Genomic DNA, 19,935 nt, shown 5'->3' on the forward strand with positions numbered 1-19,935 from the left:
TTTCCTAAACTCCATGACTTCCTAGGGTGACCATGAGGTCATCTGAAACATAAAGGTGGGAAAGCCATATCTTCATCTGATCTGTGCTCTCAATTACTTTATCAAACGAAGAAGTTTGATTCGGCTTTATTTTTCCTGTGGCCTTTTAAAATCCCCACTCTTACCATTGATATCTAAAAACAGCTTTTTCAACCTGTTGATCTTGAATTTCTGGACTCTTTAGGATACCTCTTATTTATGGTAGTAAAACCTGCCAATTCTTTCTTTTTTTAAAAAAGTTTATTTATCTTGAAAGAGATACAGAGAGAGAGAGAGAGACAGAAGCAGAGACAGAGACAGCACGAGCATGGGAGGAGCAGAGAGAGGGAGAGAGAGAATCCCAAGCAGGCTCCACACTATCAGCACAGATCGCAACATGGGGCTTGAACTCAAAAACCATGAGATCATGATCTGAGCTGAGATCAAGATTAGATGCTTAAGTGACTGAGCCATCCAGGTGTCCCCTGTCAATTCTTTCTTAAGCTTGTTTCTTTCTTATAATACCTCATAAAAACTATGGATAACAACCAGCATGCACTATGGGCGTTTTTTACCTAATAATATTGCCAAGAGCTTCTTTCTTAGTAGATATAAACTTTGCCTTTCAAGTTGCTCCAGGTAACAGTTTGCCAAATGGATTGCCACACACACACACACACACAAAGAATTTCTATCTTTCCAGATTATGGCCTTCTCTCTCATCAGCTGTCAATGCTTGTATTAATCTGGGAAATTAATGTTTGCTTCATTAACAAACATTTCCCAAAATTTCAGAAGCATAACTCTTAAAAAAGGTACTTTAAAAGTTTCTTAGAAATTTAACTAAGTAAATCAGACTTCTAAGTAAGGCAAATTTAGGACTAAGGCTTAGTCCTTTTCTCCCAGTCACATGAGAGAAAAACGGAGCATAAAAGATCCCACAAAATACTTTAGGGATAGGCCTAGGATTAGTGCATTATTTGTGTCCTCTTCTTTTTGGCCATAACTCAGTCACCTGGTCCCACCTAGATGTCAGAGAAAATGGGAACAACTGTCATTTTATCTGACTAGAAAGATAAAATAACGGTAAATACAGAGCATTGTAATGGCTATAAATGCTCTTAATTTTTTATTGTGATTGCTCATTTAAATGTGATCATTATTTAACATTTAATCTTGAAGAATCTTTTCACTGGCTATAGAATTCTAGCCAGAATTCTAGAATATTTCCTGGTATATTTCATGGTAGAATATTTCCTGTTAGCAAACTGAAACCACCATCCACTGATATCTGCCTTCCATTGTGACTGTTGAGCCGTGGGATGTCAATTTAACTATTCCCTTTTAAAATGTTCTATCAACCCCATTCCTTGCTTTCAAGAATTTCTCCCATTCTTATGTATGTATGCATGTTTGTATGCATGTATTTGCAGTTTTACTAGGTTGTAGTTAAGCATTCATACTGGTTTTCTTATACAAACTGTACATTATGATAATCAAGTAGTCAGAGTAAGTTTTTCTTTATATAGCTATTCCAATTAATAAATGAAGAAAGAATGATAGAGTTATATTATATCCATTTTGTAACTCCTAATCTATGAATAGATTTAAGCAGTTCCTTCTACTATCTGTTTAACAAATTACCCCAATTTTTTGTGGACTAAAATAACCTTTTGTCTTGCTCATATTTTATAAGTCAGAAATTCAGGAAGGACTTGGCTGAGCATTTCTCACTCAGGGTCTCTCATACAGTTGAAGGTAATGGGTGGCTGAGGCTACAGTGATATGAAAACTCAGCTGGACCAAATTATCCAAGATAATTCACTCTTGTAGCTAAAGAATGATGGTCAGTGAGAGCTCTAACTGGGACCTGAGAGAAGTTATCAACAAGTGGATTCTTCAGCATGGAACTCTCAAAGTTATCGGACCTGGTGTATGGCAGCTGGCTCTCCCTAGAGCAGGATTTCTTAACCATTTTGGACTGGACGATTCTTTGTTACAGGGACTGTCCTGTGCTTTGTAGGATGTTTATCGGCATCTCTGTCCTATACTTGATGACAGTAGTACCCTTTCAGTTGTGACAACCCAAAATATCTCTAGACATTACCAACTATCCCCTGGAGAGCAGGAAAGAGACCTTAGATCACCTCTGGTAGGGAATTATTGCCCTAGAGTAAGCATCCAAAACAAGCCAAGTGGAAACTGCATGACTTTCTTCTGACCTAGCTTTAAAGTCTCATGACATTATTTCCACCACATTCTATTGGTTATAAAAAAAAAAAATCACTAAAGAAAGCTGAGATTCATGGAGAAAGCACATGTACCCAACAACTTAAAGGTGGGAGTTTAAAGTAAATTAACATTTTAAAATATCTACAAATGGTCACCAACATCTGAAAGAAAAATGAAAGAGACAGAGAGAGAGAGAGAAAAAAGGAAGGAAGGAAGGAAGGAAGGAAGGAAGGAAGGAAGGAAGGAAGGAAGGAAGGAAAATTAAAACCAATGTGAAACTGATAAAGCCTCTAGATCTAATTAGAAATTTATAGAAAACACAATGAATATGTTAAATGACACACAAGAATTTAATGAGCAAAATTCAATCAACCCAGATCATGGAAAAGTCTAAAAATAAAAGACCCAGTTTGTGTAGTAAATAAAATTCGAGTCCAAAAAAAAAAGATTGAGAAGCCTATAGACTAAAAGAGAGTGAAGAGTCATATCAAATACTGAAATGTATGTACTTTATTTGAATTTTGACTCAAATATTAAAGAAAATTATTAGATAATTAGTTAATTTGAATACTGACTAGATACTCAATATTAAGAAATTATTATTAAATTTTCAGCTATGATGATATTGTGGTTTTGTGGTTTTATTTTTAAAAAGATTCCTTACACTCTAGAAACGTATTCTGAAATATTTGAGGCTGCAGTAATATGATACCTGAGATTTGCTTCAAAATAATACAGAACTGAGGTAAGGGGAACAGTCATTTCTAATTCTTAAAATCATATGGATATATGAATCATCAGTCATAGTATTTAGAAGATGGTCACAACTTTATTCACTAATTGTAATCAATTTTTCCAAAATTTTAAACATATTTCAGTAAATCTTGAGACTATTTTTAATGATTTGAAATATTCAAATTATAAAATATATGCCTACTAAAATTTTTTTGAAAATGTAGAAAACCTTGAGGGAAAAATTGCAATAATATAAAACTCAGAGAAAACCAATGTTAAATTCTTATGTTTCCTTTTGATCATATTCCTATGCATGTAAGGTAAATTACAAAATAAAAAAATAGCATATTTTTTTAAAGTTTTAAAAAGAAAAGTTTTAAAACTCAACTTATTTACTTTAAGAGATTTCAGTTTCTTTTGGATTTTCTAGATAAAATGTGCAAAAATTTTTTTTCACCTTCCCAATGATTACATTCTTATTTCTGTTTCCTTTCTTTCTACACTGACAAAACCAGCAATAAATTGTTAAATAACAATGGTATTAACCATTACATTTTTAAAATATGTATTCTTCGAAATGTATTTATCCACATCAAATGATACAAGTTGAATGCTTCCAAGCCCAAGATGTCATTTCAGTTTTGGTCAGTCCTCAAAGAAAACAGATTCACAGAAATCTCTGATCCAGGATAGCATTAGAATTCTGGCAAAACAAAGATTCATCACAGTCCATAGAATCAGATCTAATTTAATCGTCATGTTTGGGTCCATTTCAGGAGAATTTGAGAGTGATTCCAAAGACCTTAAGTTCACAAACTCTTTGCAGGTACATTCTAATCATTGTTATAAATGATGTAGAAATGAAGAATTGAAATGAAATCAGGGACTGATCCCAAAGCCTTCAGGATATTTGGAGCTATAACAGCCCACAACACAACAACAACCAAGATTTTTAAATGATGGACATTTGAAAACGGTTTCTTACCCTGAGGTCAGATGGCAAAGGGAAAGACAGCTTCATACTGAATAAATGATAAATTCCATAGAGGCACAACTATGGCTCACAGATTTTATATTCTGGACATTGAGGTCAGTAGCCAGCCATGGGCACATAAAATAGTAGCAGATGGCACTTTTGTACTTCATTAAAAGCAAAAGAACAGTCATCATATAAGTTCTAATATATTTTCCTGTCAAAAAATTCTTCTGTAACAGTGAAAAACATCAATCATCTCTGACCTGCTATGTTTGACTACCAGATATATAATAAATTTACTACTAAAAAAAGTACTGTTTAAAAATTTTCTTTGTTTCATAGAGAACAGAAGATAAAAGCAAGAATTATAAAAGCTGTTATTCCTACTCTGTCACTATTAAGGATCAGAAAAATTAAACCAGAGAAACAATTATATACACTATATCTTTTAGAAAAACTGGGTCTTGTTCTGGTCTGTACCAACAGGTGAGTTCTCAGTCTCTCTGCTTTTCTTTTCTTTTATATCATATCCTACTAGCTAAAGCCAGGGAAAAAAAAATAATTCTAAGTTGATTTTAAAAAGTCTTATAATCAGTAAACTCCCAGTAACTGGAGATGTCTAAATAGGATCTGAATAAAAATGATTGACAATTTTGTTTAAAAGAAATTCCAAAAGGTTGATTGGATTTTATGATCTACAGTGTCACATGCAATGATGAATTTCTTTTACTATTTGAAATCAGAAAGTAACAACTTTTGACATTCTACCATGTTTCAATTACCTTTTATGGAGTAACAAACCACTCCATTAACATTAAAAGTGTAAAATAACTTTTATTGTGCTCCTGAATTCTGTGAATCAGGAATTCAGATATGGCATAGTGACCATGGTTTGCATTCTCTGCTTCATGACTTCTGAGATCTCCATAAAATAGAAATAATACAAATTAGATTCTTTCCTTACAAGGTAACAAAATAGAAATCACATTAAAAAACAAAAACAAACTCTCCATGAACCAACTCTTGGATAAAAAAGAAAAAAAAAAAACCCTGAAATTACAGACTTCCTAGAACACATATAATGGAATACATATATGTATACATACAGATCACATATAATTTCCATATAATGGAAATGCTACATATCAAAATCTATGATATAATAAAAGTAGTGATCACGGTGCCTGGGTGGCTCAGTCAGTTAAGTGTCCAACTTTGGCTCAGGTCATCTCAGAGTTCGTGGGATCGAGCCCCATGTCATACTCTGTGCTAACAGCTCGGAGCCTGGAGCCTGCTTCTGATTCTGTGTCTCCCTCTCTCTCTGCCCCTCCCCTGCTCATGCTCTGTCTTTCTCTGTCTCTCAAAAATAAATAAATTTAATAAAAAAATTTTTTAAAGTAGTGATCTGAAGAAAATCCACAACCTTACATAAATGTGCCAATAAAAATGATATAATAATGTTTTCTAACTCAAGTTTTGAAGAAGAACACAAAGATATGCAAAATAAAACACAAAAGCACAAACTATAAAGATAAAAACAGAGATTCACGAGGGAGAAATCAGGAAAAGGATAGAAATAACAATGATGGTTTTTGAAAATATCTAACAAAATAAACAAGTCAGTAGCTAACCTAATTTTTAAAAGATGAGAGCAAGTACAAATACACAGAGTAAGAGTAACAAGTGGAAAATAATCTTTGAAACAGAACAGGTGTATATATATATGTATATATATACATATACATATATATATACACATACACACACATACACATGTATGTGTGTTATGTATATACATATACGTACTAATTAATTTATGTAGATTAATGTCTATAACTCAGTGCAAATAAATTTGAAATAATTGAAAAATTTGAAACTCAAAATGAAATAATGGATATTTTTCTATAAAATGGAATTCCATAAAATTGACCACAGTAGAAATAGAAAGCTTAAATAGACCAATTTCCACGGGCATTAATGAAAAAAGTTATTAAAGCACTTTTTACATTAAAGGCACCAAGCCCAAATAGTTTCATGTGGGGAATTCTACAACCTTTAAAGACTAGGTAATACTAATATTGTTAATGTTAATACAAATATTAATTTTGAATTAAGAGCACAAAGGAAAACTTCTGAATTTTCATGAACCAATTATAACATTATTATCTAAATCTGATAAAGATTTCACACACACACGCACACACACACAGGTAGCTATAGATCAATCTCATGGAATTTAAATGTAAAATGATCTTTTAGGGAATTGTTTTTTATGTCTTACTGGTTGAGTTCAATAAAATTTTTGAAACATATTTATATCCATTCTATTTTTTAAAAATTATCATCTAACAGTGTGGAGGTCATCTACAGAGACACCCAAGGAATTTACCTAACAGAGAAAAGTGAACTTACCAGAATTTACCAGAAAAGTGAACTTCATAGGCTATTTATGCCATAGAACATGTTTGTTTCTTGACTTTCAGAGTGAATCCCTAGTGGCACTGAAATGTTTAACTGTTTGTTTTTGTGTTCTATTCCTGCATTGAATTTGTCGTGGTTTTGTTTCTGATTTGCATAAACTGGTAAGTTATTCTCCTCTGGTAGTGGCAATGACTTATTCTATAGTTTTATAAAAGTGTCAGTAAACTAATTGTGCAAAAGGCTAGATGGTAAATACTTTTTGTTTTGAGAATAATATAGCCTATTTTGCAACTACTCAACCCTGACATTGTACTGTAAAAGCAACCACAGACATTATGTAAATGAATAAGCATGACTGGGTTAAGTAAAACTTTATGTACAGGCACTACAATTTTAGTTTCTTATAATTCTCATGTGTCAAAAATATTATTTTGATTTTTTTCAACCACTTAAAAATGTAAATCTATTCTGTGGGTCTTTCAAAATAGGCAATTAGTGAATTTGGCCCACAGACTGATTTGCCAACCTCTGATCTAACCATTTGGTGATTACTGTTCAATGATGATAAACATCTATTTTCTGTGTTAGATCAAAGAAGGGAAAATCCAATTTGTTAGTCTTTTTGATTAATTTTATATTTTGAGTTCAAATTAATTTAAAAGTTATGTACTCATTAGGAATAATAGCATTTTGATGTGTGGAATAATGTGTCTTTATATTCGTACTTACTTTTGACCTGTAGCTGAAGTTGTATAACTGATGAATTATGGTATTCTATGTGCCTCTTTGTCTATGCTTAAATGCTTTTACATGTCATTGTTTTTCTACTTCTGGAAGCTTTCAAAGAATTATATTACTTATTTCTTAAATTAAAATAATTGTTGGGATTTGTTTATAGAGATAAATAAGCCTTTTTATAAATAAAATATTTCTAAAATTCCCAGAAAATAAGAGAATTAAACTTCTAATGATTTAAAGAAGTTGGACTTAAAAAAAAAATCCTTCTTACAGAAATTGTCAGCACAGAAACATTTTGGAAATGAGACTAGTTTAAAATTTCATTTAAAAATAAATAGTTATATGGGGCACCTGGGTGGCTAGTTGGTTAAGTGTCCAGCTTCAGTGCAGGTCACAATCTCACGGTTCCTGAGTTCGATCTCTGAGTTGGGCTCTGCACTGACAGCCCAGAGCCTGGAGCCTGCTTCAGATTCTGTGTCTCCCTTTCTCTCTGCCCCTCTCTGTCTCCCACTCTTTTCTCTCTCAAAAATAAATAAACATTAAAAAAAGAAAGAGAGCTAGCTAGCTCTTTGACCTCTTTAAAAAATAATAAATAAAAAAATAGCTATATTTTCCCCTGATTTATCAGTGCCAAATATTGTACAAACTTACATTTTGTTTTACTTGGGTTTTTATCGTATAGATAATTTAATGTGGAAATTCTAAACTCATACAGTTTTATAGATCAATAAACTGACAACACTCCTACATGATATAAAAATTATAAAAAATGTTTGTATTTAATTAAATTAAATAATTATGCTAATGAACTTTATATGTCAATAGTAATTTTAGAGTGTTAACTTAAATATAACCTCTAAAACACTGATTAATGTTAAATTGAACAAATTAATAGGTACTTCTTGCACATATAGATATTCTCTAAATGAGATAGAATACTGAAAAACTGATCAAAACAAATCTATTTTTAAATACTTTTGCTTCTTATTTTTACATGCCACAGAAAGTTTGTATCTTTGAGGTATGAATTTATTGATTTATATTTTATAATACTTGAGAGTGAAAAGAAGCTATGGAATGTACTATAATTCACATCTTATTTTGAAAACTTGCCTTCTTAGTTTTCTGATTAATGCCTTCACCTAAAACAAAGGTTAGAAAATGATGTACCATGGGCCATATCTGGCCAGTGACCTGTTTTGTAAATAAAGTTTTATTTGAATACAAACTCATTCATTTACATTGTCTATGAATGCTTTCATGCTATAACAACAGAGTTGGGTAGCTGCAAGAGAGACTACAGGGTCTGCAAATCCTACAATATTCACTATCTTGCCACTTACAGAAAATGTTTGATGACTCTTACCTTAAATATGAAATATTATTCTTTCCCTTCTATGCAATACACATAGCAGAGACTTTGTATCTTATGAGAAACATTTTATGAATTTTATATATTATCTTTATTATGTCCTTGACCATTAACAAGAAAGTTTACTTTTTGATGAAAGAGCTAAGATTCCTTATAGCAGTGTTCCCTCCTTCTATATTAATTTTTAGGTGTTTTGTCACATTGATTATATCAATAACTAAGTGTTGTTGTTCTGATACTTATGATCCTATCCAGCTTAATCAAATGCTCATATACCCTATAACTTTCACTTGCTTTCCCAAGATCAAACCTAAATTTAGACCACATTTCTTAATTAGATACACAATGTAAAAGCTACATGGGAAGACTTATTAAATCAAAAGGGACACTCTTAGGTTAAGTTTTCATGCTGTACAAGAAAGCACAGGTTCTTTCTCAATGCTCTTTCTGACCATTATGTTTTTATCTTCAGAGGAAAGACAGACAAAACTCGTTATGAAATGGACATTTATTATACCCAATTAGAGGATATTACTTTCCTCTATCCTATTACTAGTTGTAGTTATAAAAGAACCACAGTCATTAAATGTTTACATCCACAGTTTTTGATATTCTTCAACGCTGCCTGAAGACTCTTCTGTAAATTAAAGACCTGAATTTATGTCTTCCAAAAGGACAGTCTGACAGTCTCTTCAACAAATGGTGTTGGAAAACTGGACAGCAACATGCAAAAGAATAAAACTGGACCACTTTCTTAAACCGTACACAAAAATAAACTCAAAATGGATGAAAGACGTAAATATGAGACAGGAAACCATTAGAATACTAGAGGAGAACACAGGCAGTAACCTCTTTGACATCAGTCATAGCAACTTCTTACTAGGTATGTCTCCAGAGGCAAAAGAACCAAAAGCAAAAATGAACTATTGGGACTTTGTCAAGGTAAAAATCTTTTGAAAAGTGAAGGAAACAATCAATAAAACTAAAAGGCAACCTTCAGAATGGAGAAGATATTTCAAAATGACATATCTGATAAAGGGTTAGTATTCAAAACCTACAAAGAACTTATCACACTTAATAACACTCCCCCCCCAAAAAAAACCCAAATAATTCAGTTAAAAAATGGGCAGAAGACACGAGCAGACACTTTTCCAAAGAAGACATACAGATGGCTAAAAGACACATGAAAAGATGCTCAACATCACTCATCATCAGGGAAATACAAATCAAAACTACAATGAAATATCATATCATACCTGTCAGAATGGCTAAAATTAACAACACAGGAAACTACAGATGTTGGCAAGGATGTGGATAAAGGGGAACCCTCTTACACATGTTAGTGGGAATGCAAACTGGTGAAGCCACTCTGGACAACAGTATAGAATTTCCTCAAAAAGTTAAAAATAGAACTACCCTACAATCCAGCAAGCACTACTAGGTATTTAGCCAAAGGGTACAAAAATATCGATTTGAGAAGACACAGGAACCCAATGTTTATAGCAGCTTTACCAATCTGATATGTACAGCAGACAAATTATAGAAAGAGCCCAAATGTGCATTGACTGGTGAATGGATAAAGAAATGGTATATATATATATATATATATATATATATATATATATATATATATATATATATATATATAAAGGAATACTATTCACCCACAAAAAAGAATGAAATCTTGCCATTTACGATAACATGGATGGGGCTAGAGAGTTACTATGCTACACAAAAGAAGTCAGTCAGAGAAAGACAAATACCATATGATTTCACTCATATGTGTTATTTAAGAAACAAAACAGATGGACATAGGGGGAAAAAGACAGGCAAACCAGAAAACAGACTCTTAACTATAGAGAACAAGCTGAGGGTTGCTGGAAGAGGAGTTGGGGGATAGGTTAAATGGGTGATGAGTATTGAGGGCACTTGTGATGAGTACTCAGTGTTGTATGTAAGTGATGAATCACTAAATTCTCACCTGAAACTAATGCTACACTGTATGTTAACTAACTGGAATTTAAATAAAAACTTGAATAAAGGGGAAAAAAGGGGGGCAGTCTGAGAGCCTCTTGGAAAGGACCATACAAGATACTATAAATAATTGACACCTGAAAGGATAAACTTTTAGTTTCAAGCTCCTCAGATGACATTTTTTAAATAACTTTCAGATCAGAGCATTAGACAGAGTCAAGACTTCCACAACTCTTTTTCGTACAGAGGTAAAAGTATTCGTGAAACCAGATAACAGACCCAAATTCAGCAGATAAGAATTAATTAAGTAGCACTCATTGAACTGATTAGAAAAACTTTGTCATCGTTATTTGCTTAGAATATTGTCAATGTTATTTTAGTGCTCTTTTTTTATGACTATATGAGGAACTCCTTTCTTAAAAAATTTTTTTTCAACGTTTTTAATTTATTTTTGGGACAGAGAGAGACAGAGCATGAACGGGGGAGGGGCAGAGAGAGAGGGAGACACAGAATCGGAAACAGGCTCCAGGCTCCGAGCCATCAGCCCAGAGCCTGACGCGGGGCTCAAACTCACGGACCGCGAGATCGTGACCTGGCTGAAGTCGGACGCTTAACTGACTGCGCCACCCAGGCGCCCCCTCCTTTCTCTTCTTAAACTAGTTCTAACTCTTAATTAAATAGATGCTTTCATAAACTAAAATCAAACATTTAAAAGTGATGTCTGCTTCTCAGTGAAATCCCAGATTCAGCAACTCTTACTGGTGTCCTTTCTTTTTATGGCAATAGAGTCATTTGCATAGTTTCAAGTAGAATCTGTCCTCCTTTTTATCAGGCAATAATTGCACAAATTAATTACCCAACCAAAACCTTACCTTCAATGGAATATTTGAGACTGATTCTCATTTAGTCAGTTACAACAAGCCACTGAAGTCCCAGGAGTACTGACAAGGTTCCTGCCTAATGGGTTCCCAGTCTTATAGGTAGTAAAAAAGGCCAGCTTCTATGAAGCTAGGAGTCTTGGAAAATTGGGGGAACTTCAATAAAAGAAATTCCCTTAAGTTTCTAGATACGATAAGTGAAATCTAGTCGAGAGAGATTTTGTCCAATCTGAGATGTCTTATGAAAACTTCCAGAAAACTTCCAGATGTTAATTCTGCAGCTTTAATAGTTGCCCCAATATTTGCGATGCAACTCAAAGAGGCCTACACGGTTTATTATTACTCGGGCTGCATTTATGTGAATAATCACTGCAAACCTAAATGGGACAAGCCTTTTTGAGAGAGAGATTATTTATGATGACAAGGCGGTTAGTGACTGCCACAAGGAATTGTGGATTACTTTTAATATACCAAAGTGACTACTAAGTGTCCTTTCAATAGGATGCTGGACATTTATTGTCCAATCTCATGATGGTGTGCGTGTTTGATTATCTTTACATTATTTTTTCTCTGTAGAAATTTAACTTATATAGGGCTGATGGCTATTAGGTGTTTGCTATCCATAATAATGCAAATGATTCCTGTTCAACACAATGCAAATAAGTCTTGATACAGGTAAAGATAAGATTAAATGTATACATTACATAAGGTATTAATTCAATTCAAAGGAATTATATATTAAAGACAAAAACGCATATGGTTATCTCAATACAGTCTTAAAAAAATTGATAGAATTCAACAACTATTTATGATAATTCTTAATAAGCTTTATATAAAAGTACCTACCAACTTAATGTAACAAAGTAACTTCAAACCCTATAGTAAACATCATACCTAGTAGTGAAATATTAAAAAAAAAAGTTTCTTTTCAGAAATCAGGAAGAAGTCAAGAATAGCTGTTATCTCTATTTCTATTCATCGCTATACTTAATATAAACGCAATAACACAATACAAAATCAAATTACAAACATTGAAAGAAACAAAACTGCCATTATTAAGAGATGTAATGATTGTCTGAAAATCAAGACTCTACAGATAAACTGTTAGATTAAGTTAAAGAGTTTAGAAAAGTTGCTGGATGTGCAAAAGCTACTTACGTCCCATGCAGCAAGAAGTGGTTAGAAAGTATACTTCAGAATTATGCATGATTTATAGAAAAATGTGCCTTTTCTGAAGAAAAAAACTTAAATAAATGCAGAGCTATATTATATTCATGAGCAAGAGTTCTTAATATCACAAATATTTTAATTTTCTCCAAGTTGATTGAGTCAGTGGCATTTCAATAAAAATCACACAAAAAATGTTTTGTTTATGTAATCTGACAAGTTGCTGTTAATTGTATATGATTAAGCAAAGAGATAGGTTTAATTTTTTTAATGTTTATTTTTAAGAGAGAGAGAGAGAGAGAGTGGGGGGGGGGGAGGGGCAGAGATAGAGAGGAAGACACAAATCCAAAGCAGTCTCCAGGCTCTGAGCTGTCAGCACAGAGCCCCATGCGGGGCTTGAACCCACAAACCACAAGATCATGACCTGAGCTGAAGTTGGATGCTTAACTGACTGAGCCACCCAGGCACCCTGCAAAGAGATAGGTTTAGTCAAAGCATTCCTGAAGTACTAGATAGGGGGAGTTGCCCCAATAGCTATCAAGACCTACTATAAAGTTATTATACTAATTGAAACTCTGTGATGTTGACACAGAAACAGGAAAAAAAAAGCAAGGAACAGAATATAGGACTCAAAATAAGCCTGTGCCTGTATAAAAAAGGATAAATATGAAACTGCAGATTAGGAGGAAGGATGACCTATTCAATAAGAGAGGGGTGGAAGTTTCCCAAATGGAAGAACAATTAAAATGTTTCCTATATCACATAATACATGAAAATCAATTTCAAATGAACTAAAGAACTTAAATATTAAATGAAAATCTATACAGTTTTAAAAAGAGAATATAGAAGAGGATCTTCAAGACTTCAAGTTAGGAAAGGATTTCTTATTATCCCAAAAGTATAAAGGATAAAAAGGATATATAGATCCAGACAGAACAACAGACTTATATCAGAAATCTTTCTTCAAAAGACACAACAGGGGCACCTGGGTGGCGCAGTCGGTTAAGCGTCCGACTTCAGCCAGGTCACGATCTCGCGGTCCGTGAGTTCGAGCCCCGCGTCAGGCTCTGGGCTGATGGCTCGGAGCCTGGAGCCTGTTTCCGATTCTGTGTCTCCCTCTCTCTCTGCCCCTCCCCTGTTCATGCTCTGTCTCTCTCTGTCCCAAAAATAAATAAAAAACGTTGAAAAAAAATTAAAAAAAAAAAAAAAAAAGACACAACAGAAAAAAGAATTTAGAATTTTATAGAAACTTAACGCAACATATAGAATTGACAATGATTATATTCAGAATATATAAAGAATTCCTATGGGGGCAGCTGCGTGGCTCAGTCAGCTGAGTTTCTGACTTCAGCCAGGTCATGATCTCATTGTTCAGGGGTTCAAGCCCTGCATCAAGCTCTGTGCTGACAGCTCAGAGCCTGGAGCCTGCTTTGGATTCTGTGTCTCCTTCTCTCTCTGCCCCTCTCCCTACTAGCACTCTGTCTCTCTGTCTCTCAAAAATGAATAAACGTTAAAAAAAAATCCCATGAGCCATAAGAAAATGTCAGTCCCAGTCATTGTGTTAGCTTTGCTGCATAACAATATTACCCTAAAACTCAGCAGTTACCAAACAACAAACATTTATCATCTCACTGTTTCTGTGGGTCAGGATCCTGGTGAGGTGTGGCTCAGGGCCTCTCACCCAGGCCTCTCATGAGGCTGCAACCAAATGTCAGGTGGAACCACAGTTTCATCTGAAGGCTCTGCGAGGGGAGGAACTCCTTGCATGCTCACTGCCACGGTTTTTGGTTGTTGACAAGATTCAGTTCTTGGCAGTCTGTTGGACTGAGGGCCTCAATTCGTTGCAGCTGTTAACTAGGGGCCTCCCTCAGTTCCTTAACATGCGGGACTCTCCTTGGGTAGCTCCCAACACAGCTCCTGACTTCACTCAGCGTAAGAGAGAGCAAAAGAATGAGAGAGAGCAAGCAAGACCGAAGCCACAGAATCCCTGGAACCTAATCTCAGAATTGACATCCCGTTAGCTTTTGCCACATTTTATTTGTTACAAGCAAATCACGAGGTCTAGCCCTCACTCATTTAGAGGATATTATACAAGGGCACAAAAACCAGGAGACAAGGATCGCTAAAGGTCATCCTAGGCTCTGCCTGTCAAAGTCATGATAGAAATGTACAGAATAAAAACAGTCAACAAACCTATTAAGAGACGTTTAACCACCTTAGTTAAAGGAAATGCAAATTAAAGTCAATTTTATACTTGCTAGATTAAAAAAAAAGTAAAGTCTGACAATACTAAATGTTGGCAAGAATTTGCAGAAATGAAAGTGATAAAAATGGAAACTGATATGACTAGATAATACCTTCACTTAAATAAAGTTCAACTGGCACATAATCTATAACTTGGCAATTCCATACTCTATAATTTAATAATCTATAACTCTCAAGTATATATCCTAGAGAGCTGGCACATCAGAAGACATTCTTAGCCACGTTGTTCACAGTAGCAAAAAGGCTAGAAACTAGAATGGATAAATGAATGGGAAGTAGATGCATACAACAGAATACTCAACAGCTGTGTATTATCAATAAATATTGTGCGAGGAAAGCAGGTCGCAGACAAGAAATACAGTATGATCCATTTTAAGTGTTCAAAAAGGAAAAAGCTAAGCAATAGCAACTTTAGGAATACATTTATATATGGCTACACCACTAAAAAAAGCAAATGAATGATGCATACAAAATTAAAACTCGTTCCATGTAAGTGGGAGAAATGGAGACATAATGGAAAAGAGCTTGTAGGAGGTATCAATTCTTTCTTCAGTTGGGTATATACTTGGGTATTCACTTACCTTGTGGTTATTATTTTGGAATATACATTTATATCATATATACTTTTAATGATATATTTTTATTGAGATTGGTGGAATTACTTTGATGTCATAAAGAGCACCATAAATATCACTGTAGTCAGTAAGGACTAACCAAAGCAAGTCATGACTTCATAATATTAGTGACAAATAATCTTCATAAGGACTTTGGTTCAAGAACGCATGAATGATTGATTCAATAATGCTCAAGTTCCCATGAATGCGTCCCCTGAACAAAATGAGGGTATTCTATACCAAGTCATCCTTACTGCTTTCTGCTTTTATCCACCTAACATTTGTAAAACATATTAAGTATTTCTTTAATTAATGACAGCGTACCTGATTTCATCTCTCCTCAAACTACTTTCTGGAAAGAAGGGGATAAAATAACCAACAAAGTAATATAATTACCTGAATTATAACTGCAGCCATGAACTTCAATTCAGTTCTCACAGTAGTGCCCAGTATTTTCATATAAATCAATCTGCAAAATAATAAAAAACAGAAAAACACAGGAGTCATATATATAAAAAAAATTAAAATAAACAAAGGAATTCTCCAGCATGTGTCATACTGATAGTATTAGTCCAAATAAGTTGGTTTGTATTGTAAGCAAAATCTGAAAAATACGAATATGGACTCAGAGTGAATATTCTAAATGAGCTAAATGATAGATAGAGCACAGTAGTTAACTTAGCAAAACATTGGGTCTAAATTATTTGCCTCCAGTGACCCTTGAGAAGGACTTATTTTTGTGGTTTGAATATAAAAAGCTCAGAAATGCTAATCATCCCATCTGGAAATTAAAATCTTAAAGTGCTAGATTAATGAATGTTCCCAGTTAGCCCTTCCATGCAGAATAGTAAAGATGTTGTGAATTTGTTTTGACCAAAGTGATTAGAATTTTTTTTTAACCTTTTCAATACTGAGATTGAAGAAGCCAAAAATATGTGGTATAATTTAGTAACACACCAATCTTTTTTGAAACACAGAATGCCACTATGTTAAATATATAATGTTACTAATTTTAGGAATATAAGCTTTTCGCAAATTTGGAATCATAAAAATAAAGCAGCAGCCTTCAATGCATTGACCTTGTTTTCCTTGAAAAACACATTTAAAAATTTTTAAGTTTATTTATTTTGACAGAGCACAAGTGGGCGAAGGGCAGAAAGAGAGGGAGAGAGAGAATTACAAGCAGAAATTAATTACTAGCGCAAAGCCAGATGCAGGGCTCAGACTCATGAAACCACAAGATCATGACCTGAGCCAAAGGCAAGCAATCGTCAGAAGCTTAACTGACTGAGCCTCCCAGGCGACCCGAAAAACGCATTTTTAAATTGCGCCCTTTTCTACCTGCTTAGCATTTGTAAACAGTATAATGTGGGGACATTGTGTAGTCATTTTACTTTTTTTTATAAAATATGAGATAATCTACATTCTTATATCAGTCAACCTAATGATTGTTGAGGTTTCATGTAGAATTATTACCAACTTACTAAGTAAGCACAGTATAAAGTATTTGGCTTTTAAAACAATTTTAAATTTTGATAAGTACTTAGGGCCCCAAATGGAATGATCATTTCTTCCCTTCAACTACAGTAATATACATACTGGGAAATAAAGAAGAAATCTAATTCTACTTTTTATACATGTAATAAGTTTGGGGCCTGGGGGGTAACAGGACTTACCTAGTCCCTCCCGCTTAAAGATCTCATGGTCCAGTAGGGGGAAAGATATTATTAGATAATTAATCATAATTGTGATGAGTCCAACTGAGAATAAGGGTGCCCCCACACTATATAATACTATAATTGGCAATTCCCCACTTAGTCTTGGGAATCCAGAAGGCAGATTAAAGGAAGTGAAGAAGAAAAAATGAAGGAAAGGGGAATAGCATGGAATGAGGCATTGTCCAAGGCAGGAAGTGGCACGACCTGCCAAGAACTTGAAAGACAGCTCTGTAACTGGGGCACAGAGATTTGGGGGAGGAAAACTGGAATGAAATCTATTTTCTCCATCCTGGTAATGTTGGAGAAGTGAATAAAGTACGCCAAAGATGGCCGAAGGGCCTAAAACGAACTCTGGTCTCTAGCTTAGAGACCCCTCCTCCGGGTTCTTCTTCCTTCGTTTGCTGCATGAGCAAAAACCCCCACAGACATGGAAGCTGACGACTATAAATTACCCTCCCCACTGGCATTTGGAGAAATGGTCTCCTCTGAGCCTGCCTGTGTTAAATAGATCTCCGATCCGCCGAGATCTCTGAGTGCCGCTTGGTTTTTCCACCAGCATTCCAGCCTGGTTCCGTAATAGTAAGACTCCAACCACTTTTCCCTTGAGTACTGTACCTACCTCCTCCAAAATATTTTTGCTTAAACCCAAACTACACAGAGCAACCAGAATAATTTTTCTTAAGCTCATTATTTGTATGATGGTATAGTCCTTCACCATCTACTTGATCTTGCAGTTGTGTCCTGCCTCTCCCCACCTCAACTATCTGTGAACTCATCTCCTCTAGGTCTCCCTGTAGCCACTCTACTCCATACTGACTCCCTGTTGCACATTCAGGGACTTCACACTTGCTTGCTCTTAGCTAAATGGTCTCCTAAATCTTCATAGTGTTCATTCTCTCCTCTCATTCAACTCTGCTCAGATGTCACCCAAACACTCTTATCAGACTCTCCTCTACCCCTCCATCCCTCCACATCGTTTTTCTTCACAGCACTTAACACAACCCAACATGTTACATCTTGATTTTTTTTTTTTTACTGTCAGTCATCTTTTAGAATGTAATCTATGAAAGCAGAAATTGGTTTGCTCTCTGCTATCTCTCTAGTGCATAGAACAATGTCTGACCCATAACAGGGCTCAATAATATTGCTTCAATGAGTGAATAAATGGAAGGGTCACCTAGCATGCCCTTAGTCTAGCATTCACTAACTGTGAGGCAGCATAGCATAGAGGCTATGAGTTCAGTCTCTGAAGTTTAGACCACCTTGGTTTAAATTCTACCCTGGCATTTATTAACAAACACTTTGGGCAAATCATCTAAACCTTTTACCCTCAGTTTTTTCACGTGCAAATTAGGAATTATAACAATAGTACTACTTCAAGTTTGTTTGTTTTGCTTTGTTTTGTTTTTGAGGGTTAAATGAGTTAAAATATGTAGTGTTCAGCACAGAAGCAACACAGTTCCAGTGTTGCCTCTTCGCTATTTCCATTCCTTCTTTAAGCACCCTCCCACCCATCCTTGAGACTCCAGCTTATTCCCAAACACTATAACATGACTGTAGCAAAATCAGTCATTTTGATATTCTTCAAATACAAGGTGACCATTAGCACAGAAAGTGACTTAGAATGAATTAGAAAAGGTAATTCTGTGAGTGGATGAATAGTAAAGGTTTCCTCTTCTACGCTGATGAAGCTTTCCCATAGGCTACAGGAAGGATCTCAACCTCTACTCCTTCAAGCAGGTGTCCTATGCAGCATAAAATACACAACTTTACCCTGCTCTGCCAATTCCTATCCTCTCACTTCTCCCAAAATGTAAGTAACACAAGCTTTAGCAACAGCATCAGTCAATATAGGCAATGACAAACAATACCCAAATCTCAGTGGCTTAAAAAAATAAAACATCATATATTCCTTCTTTGGTGGCACGTTCATCTCAGATGATCAGGGAGACTTTGCTTAGTTTTGTTTCTCAGGGTCTCAGACTGAGTATTGTGCAATTTCCCACATCAGAGGGAACAGAGAGCTCTTGAGGGTCTCACAGCAGCATTAAATACATTAAATGCTCTGGCACATATATATCTTCTCACAATTCATTGACCAGAATTAGTATCATGATTCCATCCAATCACAAAGTAAGAAATTATGTTCCTACCATGAGCCTGGATTGTGGAGAACCAAAAATATTTGGCAAACAGTGCTAATTACTGCCATAGATAGTAAGTCTATGTGTAAGGTTGCTCTTCCCTAGGCCTGCCCCATCTCTGTCCTAGGACATAACAGTAATATTAAGTCATTTACTTGGGCATTATCTCCCAACTATTTTCATGTCCCAAACTAAACTTATCTATTGAAAACAGTAACTGATATTTCACAGGTACTCTTATAGATAGTGCATGGTCTTATGCGTAGAAAATAATTAATAATAACAATAAACCATAATTTGTTTTTTTATATATATGAGGTAGTGAATTCACATGTCAGCCTTAGCTTTGAAAGTTAAGTGTTTTATTCTGGGCTCTACAGAGAAAAAGAACCAATAATTTACATATATAGGTACATATAAAATGAGATTGATTGTTTTAATTTTTAAAAAGAATTTAAAGATTTATTATTTTTTAAAATTTTTATTTAATGTTTATTCTTGAGAGAGAGAAATAGAACACGAGCAAAGGAAAGGCAGAGAGAGACAGAGACACAGAATCTGAAGCAGGCTCCAGGCTCTGAGCTGTCAACACAGAGCCTGACGTGGGGCTCGAACTCATAAACTGAACCAAAAAGTCAGATGCTTAACCCACTGAGCCACTCAGGTGCTCCAAGAGGAGATTT

The 19,935-nt window shown here is 34.7% G+C and overlaps 1 pseudogene; it reads right to left on the reverse strand.

Annotated features, from left to right (window-relative positions):
* Nucleotides 1–19,935, reverse strand: part of LOC131513098 (transmembrane protein 258-like) — a 264,845-nt pseudogene that overhangs the window by 79,913 nt on the left and 164,997 nt on the right.

Source organism: Neofelis nebulosa, chromosome 5 (genome assembly GCF_028018385.1).
Source record: "Neofelis nebulosa isolate mNeoNeb1 chromosome 5, mNeoNeb1.pri, whole genome shotgun sequence".
In the NCBI taxonomy this organism is placed as follows: domain Eukaryota; kingdom Metazoa; phylum Chordata; class Mammalia; order Carnivora; family Felidae; genus Neofelis; species Neofelis nebulosa.